The following is a 25288-nucleotide window of genomic DNA, read 5'->3' on the forward strand; positions in this document are numbered from 1 at the left end:
AGTAACCCAGAAAACCTTTTATAAAACTCCACTGGGTATCCATCAGGTCCCGGGGACTTACCCGATTGCATCACCCCCAACCCCTCTATCACCTCCCCCAGCCCAATTGGGCACCCCAGGCCTTCCACCAGTTCCTCACCTGCCTTTGAGAACTCTAGCCCCCCAAAAAAATCGCTTCATACCCTCCTCCCCGGCTGAGGGCTTCCGATTTATGGTCAGCTATAGAATTCGCGAAACACATCATTTATCGCCCCCTGGTCCACCACCACCTTCCCCATCATATCCTTTACTTTTCCAATTTCTCTCGCTGCTTCCTCAGCTGATGTGCTAACAACCTACTAGCTTTCTCCCCATATTCATATATCACCCCTTTTACCCTCCTCAGCTGCCCTTCTCCCTTACTTGTGGACAGGAGCCCAAATTCCATTTGAAGTCTCTGATGCTCCTTCAGGAGCTCCTCACCCGGAGACTCCGCATATCTCCGGTTCACCTGTAAGATTTCACCTACCAGCCTGTCCAACTCCGCCCATTCAGTCTTCTTCCTGTGGGCCCGAATCAAAATAAATTCCCCTCTGATAACTGCCTTCAATGCTTCCCAAACCACCTGTGTCGTTGCTCTTTATGTACCCTCGAATGGCCTCCCTCACCCGCTCACAGACTTCATCCTCTGCTAACAGCCCTACATCAAACCTCCACTGCGGATGCTGGGTCTTTCCAGTGCTCACCCTTGGGTCTATCCGGTGTAGGGTGTGATCTGACACCACGATTGCTGAGTATTCAGTGCCATCCACCCACCGCTAACAGCGTTTTGTCAAGTACAAAAATGTCTATCCTGGAGTACACCGTCTGCACATGGGAGTAGAATGAATACTCTTTGCTCCTTGCCTCCTGAATCTCCACTGATCCAACCCCCCCCCCCCCCCCCCCCCCCCCCATGCACTCCATGAACCCCCGGAGCTCTTTTGCCATTGCTGATACTTTTCCTGACCTGGAACTCGACCGGTCTAGTCTCAGATCCAGACAGTGTTAAAATTCTCCCCCATAATCAGCCGGTGCGAGTCAAGGTCCGGCATATTCCCCAGCACCCTCCTGACAAATGCAACATCATCCCAGTTTGGGGTGTATATATTCGCCAACACCACAGCCATTCCCTCCAGCTTCCCACTGACCATAATAAATCTACCCCCCCGGGCCTCCCTCTATCTTTCCCACCTCGAATGCCACCTTTTTATTAACCAGAATTGCCCCCCCCCCCCCCCCCCCGCCTTGTTTTAAAGTCCAATCCTGAATAAAACACCTTTTCAGCCCATCCCTTCTTCAGTCTAACTTGGTCTCCCAGCTTCAAGTGTGTGTCTTGCAACATGGCCACGTCTGCCTTCAGCTGCCTGTGCGAACACATGGGCTCTTTTGACTGGCCCATTCAGTCCACGAACATTCCATGTAACCAACCTGGTCTGTGAGCACCCTACCTCCATCCCCTGTCAATCAGCCATGACCTTTCCGAGGCCAGCCCTTAGCCCATGCCCCGCACCTCACCTGGCCTGCCCCCCCACAGCTACCACCATCCACTCTCCTCCTCCAGCACCCTTAAAGTCCTCTCCTCGTCAGCAGTTTACCCCCCCCCCCCACCGTTAATCTTCAGCTCATCCCCACTTTGCATCCGTGAACTAGCCGTCTCAGCTAGCCTGGCAGCTCCTTGCCCCTGGCACCTGCTGGTTCCCCTTCCCCCACTCTTAGTATAAGTTCCCAGAACAATGGCAAAAAGCACAAAAAACAAACAAAACAATCCCTCCCAAGGTCCAAGCACAAAGGCCCACCCCTCCTCCCTTAACAAAATCTTATCTAGTTGTGTAACTGTATCACGCCGTTGCCCATGATGGCTCCACCTATGGACCATTGTAAGGTATTACCTGGAATGTATTATGTTGGTGCCTTTGTGGGCTCTGCCCCTGGCTCCACCCCTTGAGGGAAGGTATAAAGGGCAGTAGCCCTGTAGGCGGCTCTCAGTAGCAGAGCAGTCGCAGGCAGGCACTGTTCCAGTCGATTAAAGCCACAGTTTACTTCTACTCCTTGTTTTGCGTGAATTGATGGTCGCGTCACTAGTCAAACACCTTCAAACAGAGCCAGATGGAACAGACAGAGGAAAAAAAAAGAAAAAGGAATTATACATGCAGAATCTCAAACAACTTTTCGAACATCGTAAATTAAATTACGAAGTTAAAAGACTAAGGTTTTTACAAGGCAAAACATCACTTCTAACTCAGTTCTCCACAGTCAAGGTTCGAGATCCTTGTTTTCCCATCAGGTTATTGTCCTTCATAAAGTTTGCCAGGCCCTCCGGCGAGCCAAAATACAGCTCCCGACCGTCATAGGTCACCCATAGATTGGCCGGGTAGAGCAGTCCAAACTTTATTTACTTCTCAGCATCCCCTATCAGCTTCTCCAGCATCTTCTCCACATATGCATCGGCAACCGATCATTCCTTCCCCTTTGGCAGACCAACGATCCGGATGTTCTGTCTCAGAGAACGGTTCTCCAGATCCTCCACTTTCTCCAGCAGTCGTTTCTGTTGGTCCTGTAGCAGCCCGAACTCCGCTGCCAGCGCGGTGGACTGCTCCTCTCTTTCCGCCACCAGCTTCTGAATCGCCTGTCTCTGGGTCTTCAATCTCTCCTCCACACGGTCTACCACTGCCCTAATCGAGCCACCGCCCGGGCCAGGTCCTCGGCACACTCTTTGCGATGTTGAGTGAACTTTTCACTTAAGGAGTTCACCAACTAGTCTGTCGATCATTGAGCTGGCGAGGTCAAACCCTGCATCCCTGCCATTGCCTCCTTCAAACTCTGGTCCTCACTTCCAACCAACTTTTAATTCCTCCTTTTTCGTTTCTTCCCTGGGCGCAGTTCCATAAACTAGGGGTCACCTTCTCTTCTCACTTTTAAACCTTTATTTTTGAAAAATTCCTGTGGAAATCCAGCTTAAAAGCCACAAAAAAGACCACCAAGAGCGGGAGCTGCCAAGTGTGCCACCTTTCACTCCATGGCCGCCACCGGAAATCCCACCTCGAACATTTTCAGTGGATCAGGGAGAGCCAGCATGGATTTGTGAAGGGAGGGTCATACCTGACTAACCTTATTGAATGTTTTTGAAAATGTGACTAAGGTAGTGTACAGGGGAATGTCTATGGATGTTATTTATATGGACTTCCAGGAGGCATTTGGTAAAGTCCCATACAAGAGACTTAACTAAGGGGGAAGCCCACAAAGTTGTGGGCAAATCATTGACATGGTTAGAACATTGATTGAGTGGCTGGCAACAGAGAGAGGGGATAATGGGTAATGACTCTAATTTATAAAAATACATTTAGAGTACCCAATTCATTTTTTCCAATTGAGGGGTAATTTAGTGTGGCCAATCCTGGGTTGTGGTGGTGAAACCCACGCAAACACGTGGAGGAGAATGGTAATTACTCTAATTCAGTGATTGTCAAACTCGGGGGCATGACCCGTAGGTGGGTTGCGGGCGGGTGTCGTGAGGGTCGCGGAACCGACCTTCGTGGCACTCCCGATTGCACAAAGCCCCGCGCAGCCGCCGGCTTTTAATAACACCAGCTGCAAGTGGCCTTAAAAATGGCCACGAACATGTAAAATTAATTCGGTTGCATTGCGCATGCACGCATGATCATTGGCGTGCATGCGCAAACTGCACATGCGCGCCGATGATCGGGCACGCATGCGCAGTGCGGCCGCTATTTTTCTAAACGGTCGCAGCTTTTTGGTTTACAAGTTCGGGGGGATTTTATTCATTTATTTTTTATTTCTTTCATTTATTTTATTCATTTTATTTTTTATTTTTTTTACAAATTCGGGGGGGTTTAATTTGATAAAATTTTATGGAAAAAATGCAGAACTTTGTACAGATGGAGACTCCTATACTTTCCAACACTGGAAGGCTTCACCTTCATCCAACAGGTCATTGGAGGAGTGTGTACGAGGGCCAAAGGGACCCAAAACCATTTCCTCCATTTTTGTCAACAGATAACAAGGTAAGAGAAAATGGTGGGTCATGCAGGTCGGCCAGGTTGGGTCCCGAAGGTTGGCCGGTTGGGTAAAAATGGGTCCCCGGAAAAAAAGTTTGAAGAACACTGCTCTAATTTGCAGGAGGTGACGAGTGGTGTACCACAGGAATCTGTGTTCAGGCTTCAATTATTCGCATTATTCAATGATGACTTGGATGATGGCATAGAAAGTAATATATCCAAATTTGTGGATGATACAAAGTTAGGTGGCATTGTAGACAGCCTAGATATAGCATAAAATTGCAAGGAGAGGTTAACAGACTAGATTAATTATGCCATATGGAATTTAATGTAAGCAAGTGTGAGATTATCCATTTTGAACCACCAAAGATAGAGAAGAGTACTTTCTAAATGGAAAGAGCACAGTAAGATGTCATAAGCCGGCATCTCCACATCATAAATGGAAAGAAGTTTAAAAGGTAAAGTGGATGTCCAAAGAGACTTTGGGGTTCAGGTGTATAGGTCATTAAAATGCCAGGAACAAATGCAGAAAACAATCAAAAAGGCGAATGGAATGCTCGCTTTTATATCTGGAGGATTGGAATTACACAGGTAATGCTGCAGTTATATAGTACTATGAGCAGTTCTGGGCACCACACTTCAGGAAGGATATTTTGGTTTTGGAGGGAGTGCAATGTAGGTTGACAAACACCCAGGTTCGATCCCGGCCCTGGGTCACTGTGTAGTAAACACTACTAGTAACACATTGCATGTATTACGGTACTGCCCATGTATTACAGGTACCCAGTAAATCCCAGCCTGCTGGCTCCTCCCAGCAGGCGGTGTATAAAAGTGTATCCCCTCCTGCGCTGCTCCCATTCTGGTTCCAGCTGCAGGAGGCACATCTTCTGCAATAAAGCCTCAATTGTTTCACCAATCTCGTCTCATGGGAATTGATGGTACATCAATTTATTGCACAAGATTTTAAAAGATGAACATCTTAATCAAGCCTGATCGCCTGGAGCTGAGCCCTCACGCAACCAATGCCACGTCCACCTTCGACCACTGGCTAGTCTGCTTCGAAGGCTACCTCAGAGCAGCCACTGAAGAACTCTCGAACCCACAGAAGCTCCAAGTCCTCTACTCACGGGTGAGCCCTGAAATTTTTCACCTCATCCGGGATGAGCCCACCTACACAGAAGTGATGACGCTACTAAAGGGACATTACATTAAGTCGGTGAATCAAGTGTACGCCAGGCACCTCCTGGCCATGAGATGGCAACACCCGGGGGGAGACTCTGGACGATTTCTTGTGGGCCCTACAGATTCTCGGTAGTAACTGTGACTGCCAGGCAGTTTCGGCAGTCCAACACACTGAACTTTAGGGCAGCACGGTAGCACAAGTGGATAGCACTGTGGCTTCTCAGCACCAGGGTCCCAGGTTCGATTCCCCGCTGGGTCACTGTCTGTGCGGAGTCTGCACGTTCACCCGTGTCTGCGTGGGTTTCCCCCGGGTTCTCCGGTTTCCTCCCACAGTCCAAAGACGTGCAGGTTAGGTGGATTGGCCATGATAAATTGCCCTTGGTGACCAAAGTGGTTAGGAGAGGTTATTGGGTTATGGGGATAGGGTGGAAGGGAGGGCTTAAGGGGGTCGGTGCAGACTCGATGGGCCGAATGGCCTCCTGCACTGTATGTTCTATGTTTATGTCTTGTGGTAATTGACGTTTGCTGTCTCTGAGCCATGATGCCGACAAATATAATCTGGTGCCCACGAACAACTCTTCCCATTCTTCAATTTCACAACCAAAGACACTGGATTAAGAATAACTCTAGGTTGCCAATGCTGGTAACTGCCAAAACTCTTGATAAAAGTAAAATCAATTGGGTGGAAACGTTTCTCCCAAGCACAATAATCATATCTAATCTTCTGCTTTTCTTGTCTCTTTCCCACTTTTGCTTTGATGTCTTTTACCCATCAATAATTCAGCTGGTGCGAGTCCCGTAGTTGTTTGTGATGTGATATGATATTGAAATAAGAACTTCAAGAGCTTGGTCCCTAAAGTATCACCTGCTAGCCTCTTCAATCCTTCCTTCAATGTCTGAACAGCTTACACTGCCTTACCATTTGAAGCTGGATAAAAAGGTAAAATACGCACTTGGCGTATTCCATTCCTTTGCATAAACACGTGGAACAACTCGCTCATAAATGTACCATTATCAGAAACGAGAGAATCCGGTAACCCATGAGTTGCAAAGACTTAACGTATCTTCTCCATTGCTTATCATGCATACTTATAACCACTTAGAATGTGCATTAACAATGACGTAAAACTCATGACCCATGAAGGAACCTGCAAAATCCACATGAGTTCTCCACCAAGGACGATCAGGCCACTCCCAAGGATCGAATGGTGCTAGTGGGGCATCTTCTAGTTAGATTGGCATGCAGAACAGGGTTTCATTTTGTCCTCCAAATCCCAGTCCATATTAGGCCACCAAACATACGACCTGGTGAGACTGTTCATTCAAGAAGCACCTGAATGAGCCTCATGAATTTCATCCATTACCTGCGAACGACCAGGGTGGAACAACCACTCTCACCCCCATAGTATGCATCCTGCACACTTAACTTGTCTTTGCGTCTCACATAAGGCTTCATCCGGCTATTTTCTATGATAGATGACCATACTTGCATCAGAAATCTTTTAACTTGTAACAGAATAAAATCTCTCCGTCCATTGCTTAATTTGTTTCGCACTCACTAGAGATAGGGCAAGTCTCTCAGGAGGAAAAATACCTGGGTTGGCAAATCAAGTAAAGGAAGACAACTTGGGCAGCACTGCTGCCTCACGGCACCGAGGACCCATGTTCGATCGTGGCTCCAGGCCACTGTCCATCTGGACTTTGCACATTCTCTTGTGTCTGCTTGGGTCTCACCGCCACAACCCAAAGATGTGCAAAGTAGGTGGATTGGCCATGCTGAATTGCCCCTTAATTGGGAAAAAAAATCATAATTGGGTACTCTAAATTTAAAAGAAAAAAAAAGGGAGACAACTTAACTCGTTAGCATTGTCCTTCTCTGCCCTGTACACAGCTCTGTACTATTACACTGACAATGTGAGCACTCAGCACTGTATACGTGCTGAGGCAATGGGAGGAGTACATTTTGAGTCTGAAAATGCTTACAGTCGGTATATATTGTGAACGAATGACGCTGGAGATACTGATGGAATCTTTTTCCTGCAAAAATGATAGTTTGACCTTCTTTGTCCAACTGTGAATATCTCTTTTCAGCCTTTGTCAGCATTCTAGATGCGAAACAAAAGGGTTTTTTGGACCTGTTCTCCATAACATATGAAAGTACCGCCTCCACACTGTAAAGTGAGGCATCGCAACAGAATAAGTTCCCTATCTGGACCAAAATGTACAAACAAATTTTTCGATGGTAGCAGCGCTTTCACATTTTTAAAAGCCGCCTTCTGTGCAGATACCCACTTCCATTTTGTTTCTTGTGCAGAAGTAGGTGCAGTGGAGCCAACACAGTAGGCAGGTCTGGCAAAAAACTTTTCATAATTGTTTCTCAAACCTACAAATGACCTGAGCTCAGCAACATTCATGGACTCTAGAGCTTGCTTAATCACTCAAATGTTCCCTTCCACAGGAGATTAAGCTTGTGCAGTGATTCTGTGGCCGAGATACTCCATGCTCAGTGCCTGAAAAATACACTTGCTCTGCTTTAGACACAGTCCCATATCTGAAAACATTTTTGAAAAGCAATCAAGGTTGCTGAGGTGCTCCTCCTCAGTCTTACTTGAAATTAAAATGTAATCTAATTAGATTGCAACATAAGGAATGCCTTCTAACAGGTTGTCCATTGTCCTTTGAAAGATTGCTGGACTGGATGATGCTCCAAAAACCAAACTATTATACTTGAATAACCCTTTATATATGTTGGTGGCCATGTGCTGCGTCGAATCATCCTCTAACAAGAGTTGCTGATAGACATGGCTCATATCCAGTTTTAAACACATCTTGCCTCTTGCAAAGGTTGAAAACAGAGCTTCTACCCATGGCAATGGGTAAGCTCCTATTTTGAATCTGATTAATGGTAAATTTGTAATCCCCATATATGTGCATAGAACCATCACCTTTGAGAAGGAGAATAATTGGAGTTGCCAAATATGAAAACTGAATGGGCACAATGATTCCTAGCCTTTGCAGCTGCTCCGAAGTCCTCCTCCACACTGTCTTTCGTTATTGAGGGCACTGTCCTTGGTTTGAAAAAGTGAGGAGTAACCTAATGATCTACGAACAATTTAACTGTAGTACCCAGTTCATCTTTGAAAACTTCAGGATATTTCTGAATGACCTAGGAATCTAGGAATTAGGAGCAGAAGTAGGCAATTCAGCCCCTCAAGCTTTCTCCGACATTCAATCAGATCATGGCTAATCTCTTCCTGGTCTCAAATCCTCCTCCCTACTTGTTCCCCATATTCCTTTAACCGTTTTTAAAAAATCAGATACATATCAATTGAAACCATTTAATGACTCAGATTCCACCACACTATGGGGCAGTGTGTTCCACAAAGTCACCACCCTCTGGGAGAAGTAGTTCTTTCTATCTCAGTTCTAAATCTACCGTCACTCAACCTATATCTGTGATCTCTAGATTACCCTACAAGGGGGAACATTTGGTCTATGTTTACTTTATCAATCCCTTTTAGTATTTTATAATACGGTAGCACAGTGGTTAGCACGGTTACTTCACAGCACCAGGGTCACAGGTTCGATTCCCGGCTTAGATCACTGTCTGTGCGGAGTCTGCATCTTCTCTCCATGTCTGAATGGGTTTCCTCCGGGTGCTCCAGTTTCCTCCCACAGTCCAAAGATGTGCCGGTTAGGTGGATTGGCCATGCTAAAATTGCCCATAGTGTCCAAAAAAGATTAGGTGGGGTTACGGGTATAGGGTGGAGGTGTGGGGCTTAAGTGGGTTGCTCTTTCCAAGGGCCAGTGATCCTTTATGGGCCGAATGGCCTCCTTCTGCACTGTAAATTCTATGTTCTATATACATCGATCAGATCCCCTCTCATCCTTCTAAACTCCACGAGTATAAGCCCAAACTGTTAAATCTCTCCTCATACGTCAACCTTTTCATCCCCAGAATCAATCTAGTGATCCTCCTCTGAACTTCCTCCAATGCCACCACATCCTTCCACAAATAAAGAGACCAAAACTGGGCACAATATTCCAGACATGGTTTCACCAACACCCGATACAATTGCAACAAAACGTCTTTACTTTTATACTCCAATCCTTGTACAATAAATGCTAACATTCCATTTGCCTTTTTAATTACATGCTGTACCTAGATAACAACTTTCTTGCGATTCATGAACAAAGACAACCGGATCCCTCTGGCCAGACGCATTTTGAATCTGCTTTCCATTTAGATAATTTGTCTTTCTATTTCTTCGGCCAAAATGAATAACCTCCCACTTATTCGCGTGAGACTCAATCTGCCAAATTTTGGCCCAATCGCCTAGCCTATCTATATCCGTCCATAAAATCTTTATCTGCTTTCCCACCTATTTTAGTATGATCTGCAAATTGTTCTATGTTCCACTCTGTCCCTGCTCACAGATCATTTATATAGATTGTAAACAGTTGAGGTTGGAGGACTGACCCCTGCGGAACCCCACTAGCTACAGTTTGACAGCCAGAGGAGGACCAATTTATCCCGACCGTCTACTATCTGCCAGTTGGCCAATCCTCAGTCCAATCTAGTATTCTGCCCCCAATCCACTGCAATCTCATTTTCTGGATCAGTCTTTTAAGGGCACCTTCTCAAACGCCTTCTGGAAGTCTAGATTAAACTACATTCAAAGGTTCCCTATTAACCACCTTGCTGGTTATGTCCACAAAGAACAAGTTTGACAAGTTTGTCAAGCGCAACTTACCCTTCATAAAACCATGCTGACAATGATGGGTTGAGCATTGTTTTTCCAAATGTTCAGCCATCTCCTTACTAATTGATTATTGTCACGAGTAGGCTTCAATGAAGTTACTGTAAAAAGCCCCTAGTCGCCATATTCCGGCGCCTGTCCGGGGAGGTTGGTACGGGAATCGAACCGTGCTGCTGGCCTGCGAGGTCTGCTTTAAAAGCCAGCGATTTAGCCCAGTGAGCTAAACCAGCCCCTAATACAGGGAATTTTAAAATCTCATAACTAATGCAACCATTATCTCTGCTGCCACCTCCCTGAATACCCGAGGGTGCAGGCCACCAGGTCCCAGAGACTTATCTGCCTTTAATCCTATTAGTTTATTCAATGCCGTTGCCCTGGTAATGGTTATTGCACCGTTCCTTTGCATTAACTAGTTTTTTGAAATTTTTTACTATCCTCAACATGAAGACAGACAAATATTGGTTCAATGCCCCTGCCATCTCTGTGCTCCCTATTATGACCTCATCAGCATCGTCCTCTAAAGGGCCAACATTTACTTTCGCTATTAACTTCCTGTTTTTATACTTATCAAAGCTTTTGGTATCAGTGTTTCTGTTTTCTACTAATTTCCTCTTGTAATTCATCTTGGCTCTTTTAATTTTATTTTTAGGAACCTTTTGCTGAACCTTAAAGTTTTCCCAATCCTCCAGCTTACCACTAGCTTTTGCACCATGGTATGCTCTAGTTTTTTGCCTTTATGTCTTTCTTGACTTCCTTGTTTAGCCATGGAATGTTTTTCTCCCTTTTACAATCCCTCTTCCTCTCAGAAATATACTTTAATTGGGAGGTATTTAATATCTCCCTGAACATCCGCCATTGTTTCTCAACTGTTCTACCCTCAATTATTTTTGCGCAGTCTACTTGGGCCAACTCTTTCCTCAGGCCTGTATAATTGCCTCTGCCCAATGCTAAAACTTTAGTATGGCACTATGTCTTCTCGTGCTCAGTCTGAATTTGAAATTTTAGCATGCTGTGATCACTCCTTTCAAGAGGATCCGTAACAACAAGACTATTTATCAACCTTCCTTCATTACATAAAACTAAATGTAAAATAGCCTGCTCCCTGGTTGGCCCATATCATATTGCTCTAAGAAACAATCCTCCATGCACTCTGTGAAATCTCCCTCGAGGTTATCCTTGCCAATTTGATTAATCCAGTCAATATGCACATTAAAATCACTCGTGCCCTTCTCACAAGCCCTCATTATTTCTTGGTTATAATATGCCCCACTTTTGAACTATTGCTCAAGGGTCTGTAAATTACTCCTACCAAGGAGTTCTTTCCCTTGTGTTTTATTTCCACTCAGATCGATTCTACATTTTGGTTCTTAGTGCCAATATCATTTCTTAATATAGCTTTGATGTCATCTTTAACCAATAAAGCAACTCCACCTCCTGTTCCATCCTGTCTATCCATTCGGAATACGGAGTACCCTTGAACATTCAACTCTTCAACTCCCAGTCCCAGTCCTCTGCAACCATGTTTAAGTAATCCCCACCAAATCATACCCATTTGTCTCTATTTGTGTCGTCAACTCATTGACCTTATTCTTAAAAAAAAGACAGGGCAAGAGAAGGAAGGCAGTGCAGGTGTCCCCTGCGGTCATCTCCTTGCAAAACAGATATACCGCTTTGGATACTGTTGAGGGAGATGGCTCACCAGGGGAAGGCAGCAGCAGCCAGGTTCATGGCACCGTGGCTGGCTCTGCTGCGCAGCAGGGCAAGAAGAAGAATGGCAGGGCTATAGTGATAGGGGATTCAATCGTAAGGGGAATAGACAGGCGGTTCTGCGGATGCAATCGAGACTCCAGGATTGTATGTTGCCTCCCTGGTGCAAGGGTCAAGGATGTCTCAGAGTAGCTTCAGAACATTCTGGGGGGGGGGGGGGGGGGGGGAGGGTGAACAGCCAGTTGTTGTGGTGCACATAGGCACCAATGATATAGGTAAAAAATGGGATGATGTCCCACAAGCTGAATTCAGGGAGTTAGGAGTTAAACTCAAAAGTAGGACCTCAAAGGTAGTAATCTCAGGATTGCTACCTGTGTCACGAGCTAGTCCGAGTAGGAATGTCAGGATAGATGGGATGAATGTGTGGCTCGAGAGATGGTACAAGAAGGAGGGATTCAAATTCCTGGGGCAGTGGTACCGGTTCTGGGGGAGGTGGGACCAGTACAAACTGGACGGTCTGCATCTGGGCAAGGCTGGAACCGATACCCTAGGGGGGTGTCTGCTAGAGCTGTTGGGGAGGGTTTAAACTAATGTGGCAGGGGGATGGGAACCAATGGAGGAAGTCGGAAGGGAGTAAAACAGGGACAGAAACAAAAGGCAGTAAGGGGGAATGTGTAAGGCAGAGGAGCCATAGTCAAAAATCAGAAAGGGCGACAGTACAAGGTACAATGACTGCGGGAAGCTCAGTGATTATGCCCAGTAATACTAAAAGGATTAAAACAGGAAGTAAAAATATTAATGGTAAGCGACGCGGCAGGTTGTCACAATAAGATATGGGTTCAACGACAAGGAAAATTAGGAGAAAAGTTCAGAGGAAATTTAACTTGAGAGAGGTTACTGATCAAGGTGTTACGATTCAAAACAGACGTATAAAAGCCAACATAAGTGTACTTTACCTGAATGCTCATAGTATTCGGAATAAGGTAAAGGAGTTGATGGCGCAAATCATCATGAATGACTATGATTTAGTGGCCATTACTGAAACATGGTTAAAGGATGGTCACGACTGGGAGTTAAATATCCGAGGGTATCAAACTATTCGGAAGGACAGTGGATGGTAAGGGAGGTGGTATAGCTCTGTTATTTAATGATGACATCCGGGCAATAGTAAGGGATGACATCGGTGCTATGGAGGATAAGGTTGAATCCATTTGGGTGGAAATCAGGAATAGTAAGGTGAAAACGTAATTGATAGGAGTAGTCTATCGACCACCAAATAATAACATTATGGTGGGGCAGGCAATAAACAAAGAAATAACTGATGCATGTAGAAATAGTACAGCAGTTATCATGGGGGATTTTAATCTACATGTCGATTGGTTTAACCAGGTCGGTCAAGGCAGCCTTGAGGAGGAGTTTATAGAATGTATTCGCGATAGGTTCCGAGAACAGTATGTAACGGAACCTACAAGGGAACAAGCGGTCCTAGATCTGGTCCTGTGTAATGAGACAGGATTGATTCATGATCTCATAGTTAGGGATCCTCTTGGAAGGAGCGATCACAATATAGTGGAATTTAAAATACAGATGGAGGGTGAGAAGGTAAAATCAAACACTAGTGTTTTGTGCTTAAACAAAGGAGATTACGGGGCAGCACGGTGGCCTAGTGGTTAGCACAACCGCCTCACGACGCTGAGGTCCCAGGTTCGATCCCGGCTCTGGGTCACTGTCCGTGTGGAGTTTGCACATTCTCCCCGTGTCTGCGTGGGTTTCGCCCCCACAACCCAAAAATGTGCAGAGTAGGTGGATTGGCCACGCTAAATTGCCCCTTAATTGGAAAAAATAATTGGGTAATCTAAATTTATTTAAAAAAAACAAAGGAGATTACATTGGGATGAGAGAAGAGCTAGCTAAGGTAGACTGGGAGCAAAGACTTTATGGTGGAACAGTGGAGAACCTTCCAAGTGATTTTTCACAGTGCTCAGCAAAGATTTATACCAACAAAAGGGAAGGACGGTAGGAAGATGGAAAATCTACCGTGGATATCTAAGGAAATAAGGGAGAGTATTAAATTGAAGGAAAAAGCATACAAAGTGGCAAAGATTAGTGGGAGACTAGAGGACTGGGAAACCTTTAGGGGGCAACAGAAAGCTACTAAAAAAGCTATAAAGAAGAGTAACATAGATTATGAGAGTAAACTTGCTCAGAATATAAAAACAGATAGTAAATGTTTCGACAAATATATAAAACGAAAAAGAGTGGCTAAGGTAAATATTGGTCCTTTAGAGGATGAGAAGGGAGATTTCATAATGGGAGATGAGGAAATGGCTGAGGAACTTGAGGAAATGGAAATTGCAAATGCACTAGTGATAATTTACCATAATTCACTAGACTCTGGGGTGGTCCAGGTGGATTGGATATTAGCAAACGTGACACCACTGTTTAAAAATGGAGGTGGGCAGAAAGCGGGAAATTATAGGCCAGTTAGCTTAACTTTGGTAGTAGGGAAGATGCTGGAATCTATCATCAAAGAAGAAATAGCGAGGTATCTGGATGCAAATTGTCCCATTGGGCAGACGCAGCATGGGTTCATAAAGGGCAGGTCATGCCTAACTAATTTAGTGGAATTTTTTGAGGACATTATCAGAGCGGTAGATAACGGGGAGCCAATGGATGTGCTGCATCTGGATTTCCAGAAAGCCTTTGACAAGGTGCCACACAAAGGTTGCTGCATAAGATAAAGATGCATGGCATTAAGGGTAAAGTAGTAGCATGGATAGAGGATTGGTTAATTAATAGAAAGCAAAGAGTGGGGATTAATGGGTGTTCCTCTGGTTGGCAATCAGTAGCTAGTAGTGTCCCTCAGGGATCAATGTTGGGGCCCACAATTGTTCACAATTTACATAGATGATTTGGAGTTGGGGACCAAGGGCAATGTGTCCAAGTTTGCAGATGACACTAAGATGAGTGGTAAAGCAAAAAGTGCAGAGGATACCGGAAGTCTGCAGAGGGATTTGGATAGGTTAAGTGAATGGGCTAGGGTCTGGCAGATGGAATACAATGTTGACAAATGTGAGGTTATCCATTTTGGTAGGAATAACAGCAAAAGGGATTATTATTTAAATGATAAAATATTAAAACATCCTGCTGTGCAGAAAGACCCGAGTGCACGTGCATGAGTCGCAAAAAGTTGGTTTACAGGTGATTAAGAAAGCGAATGGAATTTTGTCCTTCATTGCTAGAGGGATGGAGTTTAAGACTAGGGAGGTTATGCTGAAATCGTATAAGGTGTTAGTGAGGCCTCACCTGGAGTATTGTGTTCAGTTTTGGTCTCCTCACCTGTGAAAGGATGTACTGGCGCTGGAGGGTGTGCAGAGGAGATTCACTAGGTTAATCCCAGAGCTGAAGGGGTTGGATTACGAGGAGAGGTTGAGTAGACTGGGACTGTACCGTTAAAATTTAGAAGGATGAGGGGGGATCTTATAGAAACATGTAAAATTATGAAGGGAATAAATAGGATAGATGCGGGCAGGTTGTTTCCACTGGCGGGTGAAAGCAGAACTAGGGGGTATAGCCTCAAAATAAGGGGAAGTAGATTTAGGACTGAGTTTTGGAGGAACTTCTTCACCCAAAGGGTTGTGAATCTATGGAATTCCTTGCCCAGTGAAGCAGTTGAGGCTCCTTCATTAAACATTTTTAAGATAAAGATAGTTTTTTGAAGAATAAAGGGATTAAGGGTTATGGTGTTCGGGCCGGAAGGTGGAGTTGAGTCCACAAAAGATCAGCCATGATCTCATTGAATGGCGGACAGGCACGAGGGGCCATACGGCCTACTCCTGCTCCTAGTTCTTATGTTCTTGTGAATACTGCATGCATTTAGCTACAAGGTTTTTAGACATGTCCTACTGATTTATCTTTCCCTTGCAGAAATTCCTTGTGCACTATGCTTTTTACTCAAATTGACCCCCTTTATTAATCTTTGACAACATTCAGCCTGATCCCCAACTTTCACTCCCACAGTCACCTTACGTTTTGATTATTATGTTTCCTTTCCCCTCCATAGTCATTAGTCTGGCCCTGCTGGTTAATCCTATTGTTATGGGCCAGCGATTAGAAAACTCCAAAGTATATCATGGAGTTCACCTGACCTACGACTTTTAATAGATTTTGGTTATGGGGAGCACAAGGGTCCACTCTCCAGGTATTATGCAACAGAGACCTTAAGTATTTTTAAAACAAAACAATGTTTATTCTATGAACCCAGTTAACATTTTATAAACACACAGTAAACATCTTATCAACTACCAATACACGTAACGCCACAGATACAATACTCTATAGGTAACCCTTAATACCTTTCCCAGCAACATCCATAAGTTAAACCCTTTTTTACAAAGACAGCAGGTTTAAATTCTCTGCAGAAATGGGTATTACTTTGAAATCATGAATGAGCTGAAGACATTCTTTAGCTTGTAGAGAGAAAGATCATTTTACACATCTGCTTTCTTTGAATACAGCTCCAACTCTGAAAACAAAACCAAAAACAGAGCCGCAAAGCAGCTTTCAGCTCAAAATGAAAGTAAAAAGACAGACAGACAGCCCAGCTCCACCCACACACTGACATCACTGCAGCAATTTGATAAACACCCATTTTGTAAAGGTACATCCACCTGACACTATTAACCTCTACCTTCTTGCATGTTGACCTGCTGCTTTGGTTCCCATTAACAACTATACTTCTTGTAGTTTCACCCTTCCTTTCCACCCCCCATTTGCAAGTTTAAAGTCCTTATCACAACCATATTTATTCTTTCCACAAGAACACTGGTCCCAGATCGGTTCAGGTGGAGACTGTCCCAATGGTACAGATCATCCCTGTTTCAATACTGATGCCAGTGTCCCATGAAATGGAACCCCTCTTTCCAGCACCACTCTTTTAGCCACGTGTTTACTTACATAATTTTCTCATCCTTATGCCAATTTGCACATGGCTCAGGCAGTAATCCAGAGATTGCTGAGAACCAGTCCTTTAACTTTAGTCCTAGTTCTTGATAACCCCCCAAAACATCCTCTTTCCTAGTCTTGCCTATGTTGTTTGTCCCAACGTGGACCACAACAATTGAATACCCCCAGTTCTAGTTTTACCCGCCAGTGGAAACAACCACTATCTTATCTATTCCCTTCATAATTTTATATGTTTCTATAGATCCCCCCTCATTCTTCTAAATTTCAATGAGTATGGTCCCAGTCTACTCAATCTCTCCTCATAAGCCAATCATCTCAAATCCAGATTGAACCCACTGAATCTCCTCTGCTCCCCCTCCAGTGCCAGTACATTCTTTCTCAAGTAAGGAGACCAAAACTGTACACAATACTCCAGGTGTGGCCTTACCACCTATACAGCTGCAACATAATCTTGTTTTTAAACTCCACCCCTCTAGCAATGAATTCCATTTGCCTTCTTAATTACCTGCTGCACCTGCAAACCAACATTTTGTGATTCACGCACAAGGACACCCTCATCTGTCTGCAGAGCAGCATGCTGCAAATTTTTACCATTTAAATAATAGTCCATTTTTAACAAAGAGAAGTACAGAACAGGCCCTTCAGCCCTCCAGGCCTGCGCCAACCATGTTGCCTGTCGTGGGCAGCACGGTAGGGCAAGTGGCTCGCACTGTGGCTTCACAGTGGCAGGGTGCCAGGTTCGTTTCCCCGCTGGGTCACTGTCTGTGCGGAGTTTGCACGTTCTCCCCGTGTCTGCGTGGGTTTCCTCCAAGTGCTCCGGTTTCCTCCCACAGTCCAAAGGTTAGGTGGATTGGCCATGCTAAATTGCCCTTAGTGTCCAAAAAGATTAGAAGGAGTTATTTGGTGATGGGGATAGGGTGGAAGTGAGGGCTTAAGTGGGTCGGTGCAGACATGATGGGCCGAATGGCCTCCTTCTGCACTGTATGTTCTATGTCTAACGTAAAACCTTCTACAAATTAGGAGTCTGTTTCCATCTATTCCCATCCTATTCATGTATTTGTCAAGATGCCCCCTAAACGTCACTATCATACCTGCTTCCACCACCTCCTCCGGCAGCGAGTTCCAGGCACCCACTACCCTATGTGTAAAAAAACTTCTCTCACACATCTCCTCTAAACTTTGCTGCTCGCACCTTAAACCTATGTCCCCTAGTAATTGACTTTCTCCACCCTGGGAAAAAGCTTCTGACTATCCACTCTGTCCATGCCCCTCATAATTTTGTAGAGTTCTGTCAGGTCTCCCCTCAACTTCCGTCGTTCCAGTGAGAAAAAAAACAAGTTTATCCAATCTCTCATCATAGCTAATGCCCTCCATACTGGGCAACATCCTGGTAAACTTGTGGCGAGAAAAGGGAGATAACATTTTGAGTCTGGATGACTCTTTGTCAAAGCTCGAGAGAACAGGAAATGAGGTCAGATTTATACTGTAGTGGGGGGGAGGGGTGGTAGAGCTAGATAGCGGGCCAGTGATAGGTGGAGATGTTGAGGACAGAAGATAAAACAAATGTAAATGGGGTGATTAAGGCTAAGAAGGATACTGATAGTGGCACATAAAGAAATTAGTATGTGTGAGTGGCAGAACAAAGGTGAGCAGTGTTTAAAGGGCAAATAGGAACAGGTTGACCCAAGTGGAGTGGGGGGAGGGGAGGGAAAAAAATATGAGGGAGAAACAGATCAATGGAAGAAATGAAAATGAAAATAAATTGATAGAAATAAAAATGGGGTAAAGGTGGTGGAGAGAGTTCACAATCTGAAGTTGTTGAACTCAATATTAAGTCCGTAAGATCAACCTAACCTACACCCCTTCAATTTACAGCTGTCCATGTGCCTGTCCAAGAGTCACTTAAATGGCCCTAATGACTCTGACTCCACCACCTCCGCTGGCAGTGCATTCCATGCACCCACCACTCTGTGTAAAGAATCTACCTCTGACTCTCCCCTATACCTTCCTCCAATCACCTTAAAATTATGTTCCCTTGTGACAGTCATTTCCGCCCTGGGGAAAAGTCTCTGGCTATCCACTCTATCCATGCCTCTCATCACCTTGTACACCTCTATCAAGTCACCTCTCTTCCTTCTTTGCTCCAGTGAGAAAAGCCTTAGCTCCCTCATCCTTCCTTCATAAGACGAGCCCTCCAGTCCAGGCAGCATTCTGGTAAATGTCCTCTGCACCCTCTCCAAAACATCCAAATCCTTCCTATAATGAGGTGGCCAGAACTGGACACAGTGTTCCAAATATGGTCTAATCAGGGTTTTATAAAGCTGCAGCAAAACCTTGCTGCTCTTAAACTCAATCTCCTGTTAATGAAAGCCAGCATACGCCTTTACAACCCTATCAACCTAGGTGGCAACTTTGAGAGATCTATGTACATGGACCCCAAGATCCTTCAGTTCCTCCACACTGCCAAGAATCCTGCCTTTAACCCTATATTCGGCACTCATTTCGACTTTCCAAAATTAATCACTTCACATTTATCTAGGTTGAACTCCATCTGCCTACTTCTCAGCCCAGCTCTGCATCCTGTCAATGTCCTGTTGTAACCTACAACAGCCTTCGACACTATCTACAACTCCACCAACCATCGAGTCATCAGCAAACTTACTAACCCACCCTTCCACTTCTTCAAGTCATGTATAAAAACCACAAAGAGCAGAGGTCCCAGAACAGATCCCTGCGGGGACACCACTGGTTACTGACCTCCAGGCAGAATACTTTCCATCCACTACCACTCGCTGTCTTCTTTCAGACAGCCAATTCTGTATCCAGACAGTCAAATTTCTCTGTATCCCATGCCCCCTAACTTTCTGAATGAGCCTACCATGAGGAACCTTAACGAATGCCTTACTGAAATCCATATACACCACATCCACTGCCCGACCTTCATCAATGTGTCTCACCACATCCTTAAAGAATTCAATGAGGCTTGTGAGGCATGACCTCCCCCTCACAAAGCCATGCTGACTACCTTTAATCAAACTATGTTTTTCTAAATAATCATAAATCCTGAGCGGGATTCCCCAATCATGGGGCTATGTCCCCACTCCAGCATCAAAACATGAGTGTTTCACTCTGGATTTTCCTGAAGAAAGTCCAGAATGGTTCTCCTACCTGAAGGGGGCTAGCAGGGCCCCGGAGTACTCCTCGCAGCTCTGGCTGTCGATACGGGCTCCGCACTTCCGGTCGGGAGTCCGCGCGGCGGCAGCCTTCATGCTGCCTTGTGCAGCATGGCGGACTTGCACCGCAGAGCAGCCCCGAAAACATAGGCCCCCACCCTCCGAGATCACGGCGGCCCCCAATCACTAGCTTGGCCGTCCGTGAGGCAGCCCGTTAAGGGCCCGCCCACCAGGGCAGCCGCGGACTGACTCCACATCCGCCACTGGCCGTTCCCGACAGGCAAAACGTGGTTAGAACTGCCTTGTAACCGTCTAGAGCCGTGCCAGATCCTTGCTTCCTCAACCTTACGTAAACTTCCTCCTTCCTCTTCACTAGAAGCTCCACTTCTTTTGTCATCCAATGCTCCTTCACCTTACCATTCCTTCCTCATCTCAGTGGGACAAAACTATCTAGCACTCGCAGCAAGTGCTCCTTAAACAACCCCCATATTACCGTTGTGCATTTCCCCAAGAATAATTGTTCCCACTTTGTACTCCTCAGCTCCTGTCTCATAGCAGTAAGATATCAGGGAAGTTGAAGTCATCCATGACAACAACTCTGTTACTTCTGCACCTTTCCAACATTTGCCACCCAATCTGTTCCTCCATCTCTCTGCTGCTATTGGCAGGTCTATATAAAACTCCCAATAAAGTGACTGCTCCTTTCTTGTTTCTGACTTCCACCCATACTGACTCAGTGGAAAAACCCTCCTCGACTACCTCCTTTTCTGCAGCTGTGATGCACTCTCCAATTAACAGTGCCACTCCCCCTCCTCTTTCCCTCCCTCCCTATTCGTCTTAAAACATCTAAACCCCGGGACATCTAACAACCATTCCTGTCCCTGTGAAATCCATTTCTCCGTAATGGCCACAAAATCGTAGTTCCAAATTCTGATCCATTCTCTAAGTTCATCTCTTATTTCTGACACTCCTTATATTGAAACAGACACAGTTTAACCCATTCCACTGAGTGCAACTTTGCTCTATCAACTGTCTATCCTTCCTCACAGACTCGCTGCGTACTATTTCTGCCTGTTCAACAGCTACCCTATCCTCTGATCCATAGCTCTGGTTCCCATCCCCCTGCTAAACTAGTTTAAACACTCCCGAAGATTTCTAGCAAACCTCCCACCCTGGATATTGGTGCCACTCCAGTTTAGGTGCAATGAGCCCTTCATGTACAGGTCCCACCTTCCCCAAAAGGTATCCCAATGATCCACATATCTGAAGCCTTCCCTCCTGAAGGTGGTTTAAAACTTACCTTCTTCTAACCCAAACAGCTACTTTTTCTTTTATTTAGTAAATTAACTTAAGACTAGACTTTAGATAAAAATGAACCCTTAATATTCCTTAGTCATCAAACTCTCACTGTAGCTCTAATGCACCCAAATTCAGCACTCCAGTGCAAACCTGCCTTTTGTCTACCTCCTTTTGTAAACAGTGGCATCACATTTGCTGCTTTCCAAAATGTTAGAACAGCCCCAGAGTCCAGTGAATGTGGGATGGAATTTACTGTGCATTTACCATGGGCAGCAAGGTGGCACAAGTGGATAGCATTGTTGCTTCACAGCGCCAGGGTTCCAGGTTTGATTCCTCGCTAGGTCACTGTCTGTGCAGAGTCTGCACGTTCTCACCGTGTCTGCATGGGTTTCCTCTGGGTGCTCCGGTTTCCTCCCACAGTTCAAAGACGTGGAGATTAGGTGGATTGGCCATGATAAACTGCCCTTGGTGACCAAAAAGGTAGGAGGGGTTATTGGGTTACGGGGATAGGGTGGAAGTGAGGGCTTAAGTGGGTCGGTGCAGACTCAATGGGCCGAATGGCCTCCTTCTGCACTGTATGTTCTATTTGCCCAAGGTGGTGTAACATAATGCTCTCTAGAAGTGCCTTGGGATATATTATTACATTAAAGGAACTATATAAATATAAATTGCTGTTGTTTCAATATATGGTGGACCAGACAAACGTGTGGATTTGAGAATTCAATTTCAGTTATTCAGTATCCAAAGAAACTGATACTATTTGTTATGATTTAATATTGAACCTTCAATTAATCAATTTCAAAGTTCCACCTACTAAAAAGCTTTCTTTAAATTCAGATACTGTTTTGATTTTGGCTATCTATTAAAAGTGATGTGGAGACAAACATCTCAATTAGACTACGGCATTATCTGGAGAAGTGAAACCCTCCATCTAAGCAAGAATCCAGCTATAGAGGTCTGTACATTACATTTCAAATGTCAAGTTATATTTTTGCATTAAAAAAGAGAATTCTTACCTCTTCTCTAACAAATAGAAAGTTTCAAACCTCCCAGAAGGCTCAAATAATTACTCAAGGTCTTTGAATGTTGTGTTGCATTGGTTGCATTTTCAATACACCCAATATGCACTGAGGTTGCCTCTCTGAGATGATCTCATGTTGCTTGACAAATGCAAAGTGTCATTGAGTCAGCATCTTTCTTGATAATTATGCAGCAGATCTTGAAGCAAAAATTACTTTGTATTGATAAAAAATATATAATAGAGGATTCCATTTTCAAATTAATGGGTGGAATTCTCCCGTTTTGGGACTAAGTGTGGTGGCAGCGTCACGACCTACTGACCAAAATAATGGGACCCCACACCAGATTTTGTGCTGGAAACCTCATTAATTATGCACAAGCACATTCCTCTCAGCAGCTGATTCGTCCACCTAACTTCAGCTGGTGAACTCAAAGGTCATAGCGTCATATTAAAATACGAGTCCAGCACACTCATATCACTCTCTCCAGCCCACCTGTCTTCAGCAGACCATGCAGGATGTAAGCAACTAAGAGGAAAAAGGCTAGCAGCCTCGAAGTCTGTTCCTAGATTCAACCACCTTTTCCCCCCCAACACATCACCTGTGAGGTGCCCATGCCCTATTTGGACCTCTTTCCACTGCACCTGGAGACTTTGTGCATCCCTTTCCAGTAAACAAGGTAATACCTCTTTAACCCCCCATGTTTGTGAGCTTTTCATTCAGTCTTGGTTGTCCTCTTCATCCACCTCCTTGTTGCTCTGCATGATTTTGTGAGCCCTCACCCTTCCTCCCTATCTTCTTGCACAGCCCTCCAACCACATTGTTCCCCTTGTCTTTTTGTTAGGTTACCCCCCCCCCCCCACCCCCCCCACCTCCTGGCCTCAACTTGTACTCCAACGCCAGTTGAACTTTGGATTTTTGTTGCATTGGCTGCATGAGACCCTCAGCACAGCCCTGTCCAGATAGACACTGATGCATGACACCAGGGGCTAAGGAGACCCATGTACTCCCAAGTCCTAGGCACAGTACTGATCCGCAGGAAAGGCCATGGCTCCAACAGCATAGTGCTGTCCATGGAGATGCCCTGGCAAAATGATGTGCAGCACATCAGGAGCAGTGCAAAACTATGGCAGAAAGCTGTTGCTCTCAACCCGAAGTCTCTTGTGAACTGAGGACCGCCTTGGCATGCCACCTATTAGCTCGGGTTTGATGCTGATGCAATTTCCCACTGGCGTGAGGCAAGATTGAAAGGCCTGACAGATACCAGCAGGCAGCTGTTTTAATGAGCATTTATGAGATGCAAATGAACACAAATAGAGTTTGTGCCACCTGCCAACGGGAAGAGCGACCTGCCATTAACCTGCCATTGGGAGAACTGCAACATGATTTTACACCGGTGGGTTTACGACTTTTTTACATCACCAGATTCTCCACGCCTGCCCGCGTGCCCAACACCAACACTGTCCGCTGCAGGTATGTTGGGAGAATTCCACACCAATGATTTTACAATCCTTCAATAATCGTTACAAAATTTGTACAGTATATATGTTTCTTTCATGAATTTATGTACCGTAATTATATTTTTAAGTTTTATGGCTTACTCTTCGGACTTTGCACTGCAGGCAAGCTGTTTCATTTTGGCGGATTAAAGAGATAAAATATTTCACAAATGCAAATGGAATTCAAGCAGAAAGTCACAGAATAACTATTGACTGATTATGCTTACATCTGGGTCTTCCAGACTGCTTGCTCTTCAGATAGCACCAGTGTCTCAACTGTGGCAAAATAAATCAGTCTACAGCTATTAAACCCATGGTAATAAATCAGAGTGTTTTTATAGCCCCTTCTGAAAATTTCACTGGCTACCATTATTACCGCAGCTGCATAAAAGTGCAGCTTGACCAATTAAGCTAGTTTGGTAGAATGCAGTTTATTCCTATTTTAAAAAATCTCAGTCAATATAGTTTTACATCTTGCACAAAGCATGTTACAGCCCAACTCTATCCTACTCACTTGTGTTTAAATTGCACACAGCTGCTTAAATTCTGCTGCATTGATTGCTTTGGTCCCCAGGTGCAATTTCTCCATCTGCACTAGACTGAGAGACTATTTACAGAAAATGGGTAGGCCAGTGATTGCTGGGATGGAAAACTAATTTCTCGCTTGGCTTTTATGCACCTGATATTAAAGATCCTTTCACTCATGTTGGGGGTTGCAATGAGGTTCTGATTCTCTGCCAGACAACAAAAATTAGTGTTGGTGACAGATGGGCTGTTTTCATTGTAACCTTTCACCTATATTTATATGAGAAAATAAATGTGTCAATTCCTAAATTGGTGTTAGGGAGGCAGTGTTGGGAATGGGGGGGGGGGGGGGGGGGGGAGAGAGGGGAGATGTTCAACAATGCTACTGAAATTGAGCCAGAAAATTTGCAGTTTAAAAAATAAGTCTTTGATAATTTAATAAATCAGTAACTGTTAAAACCAAAAATGTGCCGACAAGTTCCATCAAATTTAGAAGTGCAAGCACCAAATGGTAAATCACAAAGGAGGAGTACGAGTGGTACTTAAATTATGGCATAATAATCAGAATGATAGTCATTGGTAACTATGTTGAACATTGAGGATGTAGATGTTTATATGTGCCACACAGTTTAAGTTGGACCTAATATCGCCATGTATTTTTCAAACTTGATTTTTGCTACCTGGATCTTGTATTAGTCACATGGGTTTCAGACTTGTTACACAACCTTGCATGTTCAGATACTAAATGCTCTCTATCTGTATATCGTCTCACTTTCTAAAAACTATTCTTTTTCTACTGCTGGGCATTGGTATCAATACCGTTTAGTATTTATAGAGACAATGGGTGGAATTTGTTGTGTTATGTAATTTGGAATAACACAAGCTGCCACTTGTTGCTCGTTATGCTCGCTTCTTAATTGGCTCTGTTTATGGTGGTTAATATGGTCGCCATCCTTAATTCTAAATATGTTTGCTCAAGAGTCGCCAGGTATCTTCGATACCGCCACAAGGTTCAAAACTGAATACTGATCAAAGACTCGATACACCAGTTAGCAAGTTCAAAGTCAATACTCATTTATTTACACACAGTCAATTATACTAATGCACAAACTCTACTAACTA

At 44.6% G+C, this 25288-nt stretch overlaps 1 long non-coding RNA gene across 5 annotated transcripts in view; it reads left to right on the forward strand.

Annotated features, from left to right (window-relative positions):
- LOC119954699 overlaps nt 1-25288 on the forward strand; it is a 248415-nt gene that overhangs the window by 15038 nt on the left and 208089 nt on the right. For all 5 annotated transcript variants that reach the window (XR_005458293.1, XR_005458294.1, XR_005458296.1 and 2 more), the window contains exon 2: nt 21961-22078. This is a non-coding gene — a long non-coding RNA (uncharacterized LOC119954699). The remainder of the gene's footprint in view (nt 1-21960; nt 22079-25288) is intronic.

The sequence above is a fragment of the Scyliorhinus canicula genome, chromosome 20 (assembly GCF_902713615.1).
Source record: "Scyliorhinus canicula chromosome 20, sScyCan1.1, whole genome shotgun sequence".
Lineage (NCBI taxonomy): Eukaryota > Metazoa > Chordata > Chondrichthyes > Carcharhiniformes > Scyliorhinidae > Scyliorhinus > Scyliorhinus canicula.